Source organism: Hippocampus comes, unplaced genomic scaffold, assembly GCF_001891065.2.
Source record: "Hippocampus comes isolate QL1 unplaced genomic scaffold, H_comes_QL1_v1.1 scaffold113, whole genome shotgun sequence".
Lineage (NCBI taxonomy): Eukaryota > Metazoa > Chordata > Actinopteri > Syngnathiformes > Syngnathidae > Hippocampus > Hippocampus comes.
In genome coordinates this window covers 1,195,739-1,199,928 of record NW_017806160.1, presented here as the reverse complement: position 1 = coordinate 1,199,928, position 4,190 = coordinate 1,195,739, and the positions used below count along the sequence as shown (strand labels likewise).

The following is a 4,190-nucleotide window of genomic DNA, read 5'->3' as shown; positions in this document are numbered from 1 at the left end:
TGATAGCAGAGGAACAACATGTCGACTCCAGCATTCTTCGCAAAATCTACATCGGTATTGTATTTCCTTTCCTGTATTTGCAGCCGCTCAGAGAATCAACCCGCAGGCAGCTGCATGTCGGTGCCATGAAAGTAATTGCTTCATTTTCTATCATCACATTCAAATGACATATTATGAGGAAACAACCTTATCGGTCATTTTGCTCAGCCCTGGGGGGATAAATTTCACCTTCTACAATTTATGTTTGGTTTTTTTATACTAGCAGGTTTTGTATGGCAGGTTCTCCATGCCAAAAGACTCTTGTCTTCGAGGAGTGCTGAAACTCATACTGTAAGAACCAAGGTTTTGTAGTTATTTTATTACATTTTTTTGTATTACTTTTTGTTTTGTAATTCAGTCAGTATGAATTAGTTGTTAGAGCGGGTTTGCTCAGTTTTTTTTTTCCGAATTGTGTTTTTTTTGGGGGGGTGTGGGTAACGGTCTATTTGTGAGCAGTGATTCCAATGAAGTTGGTTTTCATCTCACTGAAAGGACTTCTTTTGATGTTTTTTAAAAAGTGTTTTTGAAGAAAATGGAAATTCGAAGAAAATGGAAAAGTACCACAAAATTTTAGATGTGTTTGATTCATTTCTGATTAAATTCATGAGCAAATAACTGTCCGATTGGAACACTCTGATTTGAAAAGCTATGTTGCTCTGTTGGCCTTCTATGGCCTGACATTGTGTTAACATTGGACCTTGCTTGAAGTTCTCTCCTCACCACTCGCTCCACCCGCAAAGTTGTGCCTGATTGGCTGTGGCAAAATGCACAAAAGTTATCTGAGAAATGTTTCAAGAAAACTATACAGTTTGAAGACTACTCAACTCACCTTTATTCACACAGCACTTTGCACACATCGGCAGCTCTGGCAAAGTGCTGTTCGTAAAACACAAAAGACAATCATTCGAATAATAATAATAATACGTCAAGTCATCTTTTCTCATTGAAATATCAAAATATAGCTCCTTTTACATTGGCGTTGAGCATAGAGGAGGTCTCCATGATTATTTGGTCTTGTAGATGGCAGAGAGGAGCCGGACTGAAGCTCTAAAGGCCAGAATCGTAGATGTCGATGGCCCGAACACTGAACTTGCAATCTGGCGATCACAGCGTACATTATGTGTCTGACGTTGGCTACAAGCCGAGTTGAAAGTAAACAAGCAACTGCAGTTTTCTAACAATTGAAAGTTCATCCGCAGGCAAGGCGCAATGGGCTCCAAGTTGGCTGGTGAAGCTCTTGGTGGTTGCAACTCCTTGAGGCCGCCGTAAAACTGGACGTTGCGTAACAGTTCGACTGATGTTGGTGACCGGTGAAGTTTTCTGGACTGCTCATTCAGTTCAGGGTCACTGCAGATGTCAGCGTCTATCCCAGTGGACTACATCCCTAACTGAGCTCCTGTCAATAACAGGGTGATTTGAGGGCACTGTGAAAAAGAATTGATCCCATGACGGTTACGCAAGAGCTAATATAAGTCGCTGGTGACAAGGCAAATATTCAAAACAAAATAAAAAACAGTGTGTTGTGTCCGGCCAATAACATTGAAATGTTTCTCTTCTGCTAATGACTGACATGTGGAAAGTTGACTTCAAAGTCTGACATCTGGGAGTAGTTTGACACCCATCTGTTTTCGTCCTCCTTTCTTCATTGATCACGCCTCTCGTCCTGTCTGTTCACATGTCGTGATTCCTCTCACTCACTCTCTGTCCCTGTCACTCGTCGGCCATCTCTTTCCTTTCTGTTCGCTCCTCTGGGCTCTGCTGAACTGGCCGAAACTGAGCAGACACTCTTTAGTTCCTGCGGGACTTGGCTTTGGCCAGATTGGGTGACATCCTAATGGCGCCGATGAGACGGAAACACACACGCACTTGGCATGCATATGAGTGTGTGTTGAGGATTACAGGGAGGAGTTCATTGTGTGTGTCAGTCCCTGGATGGCCTTTAGCTCCCATCAGGGCATGCTCCGATACCATGGTCTGATTGGTCTCAAACTCTCCTGACAGGAAATCCATTTGTGTGCGTGCGTGTGTGCGTGCATGTGTGTGTGTTTGTGTGTGTCTGTCGGTGTGTGGGTGAAGCATGCATCTGGATGACAACTAAATTGAACGCCAGTGCCGAAAAGGCCACGGGATCAAAATGAGAGAGATGAGCACAGTGCTGCATGGAGACGCTGCAGCCATGAAGTCATAGAGAAGTGTGCGTGAGCGTGCGTGTGGATGTGCACCTGAGTGCATCGGCTTTTTCAGTGGTGTGCTAAATAGCATTGCCACTTTAAAACGATCCTGCATCATCGTCTTCACAAACAGATTCAATTTTAGTTATCACTGAGGAACACTACTAAAAAATGGAAAAAAAAAAGGCAGTCCCTCCAATCACATTTGTCATGCTACCTACACTAATGCCCATGTTTGTCTCAGGTGTGTGTTTCGGTATGTTTGCCTCACATAGCAGGGAGGCCAGGAAGGCTGATTGCTGGTTGACCGCAGGACTATTTTGGGGTCCACTTTCATTTGTGGGGACTGTGATAATTAATTTGCTGTGAACAGATGATTGTAGTAATTAATTTTCTACAGCTGGATGATTAAGGGTTGCACATGTCCCGTTGTGACACGCACTGTTTGGCCGATTAGTGCCTTGGCTGGAAACAGACCTCCACCCATTTTCATAGTTGTAACCGAGTCCAACTAAAAGAAATCAATTTGGGCGGCCATTCAAGCATTTTTTTTTTCATCGCGCTTGACCTTATTTGGGGAATGAGTGAGCTGCAGATATCCAGAATACACCCTCAACTAGTCACCAGCCAATGGAAGGCTACATGTGGTGTCATATGAGTGATCCAACTTAAAAGTTTTTCAAGATTTGAGCCATCGTTGGGCCGACTTTTGCTTCGGCTTGTGAGGGAAAACTTGAGTTAGGAGTGCTGTATGTTGGCAGTAAACTCAAGTCACTTTACAAAATGCAGCAGTTTGGCAGGGTGTTCACAATTCTTCCAACAAGAGCCTTCAAGTCAGTCCAAGTTGAAGGTTACTGTCAAGCTTGACATTAAACAAAAAATAATGACATGTTGTCTATTTAAAACAACTATTTAACTTTGCGTTAAGGTCTGCTAGCTTAATGCTAATATATAATGGGGAGCACCATAGACAGGCCAATGAATAGCATTGTGTTATCATTATAACAAACGCATGTAGACAGATAATAGAACAATACTTACAGGCATATATTCTTTATCTATGGTGAGAAATGACTAATGTTATTGCCGTACTGAGGAATAGAGATAGTCACCATGTAAAGTATATTCCTGTGTTATACTGCCCACAGGTGGCCAAGGCATACACACCAGAAGGAGCAGCGCAATGTCAATTGAACTGAGGGGAAAAAAGTGCCAAAAACTGTTTCATTTCTTTTCATTCCATGTAATTATGTCAAGCACAAATTATTTTATTAAAAAACACAAAAAAACAAACATTTTTGTTGGATTTTTTTGGTTTGTTTGTGTGTGTGTGTTGGGGCTGCAATGGATTAATGGCATTTCCATTCATCTCAATAGGGAATGATGGTTTGAATCAACTGTTTTGAGTTATCAGTGTGCTCACGTCACAAACTCGTATCTCCGGCACCAATGTATTGACAAACAACCACTCACACTTAGAAGGACAATTTAGAGTCTTGAATGAGCCTTACAAGCATGTTTTTTGGAAAGTGTGAGGAAGCCGTGGTTGCCAGAAAAAAAAAAAAAAAAAAAACAATGCAAAAATAGCATAGAACATGCAAAGTGTGTGAATGAAGACCAGAGCACCAAACTTTCAAAGTGTGAGGTGAGACTTTGGCTGAGACCACCTTTAAAATATAGTCAAAACCATGTGATCTGAGCACAGACACTCAATAGACCACTGAACAAGATCTTATGAAAAAAAAATCAATCTAGTTATTTGTAAGTGCATACCAGCGTTCCACTGCAATAACAAGCATAATGTTCAAAGAACACAGAATCAAAACTCAGCATGCCACAGTCCATGTGTTTTAATACAAGTTAGCCGTAATTGTTTTGTGATTGCATTTCTTGATCTGAGTGAAAAATCCCAGACAAGCATAAGTCATCTCTTAATTGAAACATTCCGCTTCGTACCAGTCAAGCGATGGTGGAGTTGTT

General features: G+C 41.7%; 1 long non-coding RNA gene across 1 annotated transcript; it reads right to left on the bottom strand.

Moving 5' to 3' along the window:
* Positions 1-662: 662 nt before the first annotated feature.
* Positions 663-3,343, bottom strand: LOC109531357 (uncharacterized). Its single transcript, XR_002171157.1, has 3 exons — positions 3,252-3,343; positions 869-915; positions 663-793 (listed from the first exon to the last, which is right to left on the bottom strand). It is a non-coding gene; the product is annotated as an uncharacterized LOC109531357 (long non-coding RNA).
* Positions 3,344-4,190: the final 847 nt, after the last annotated feature.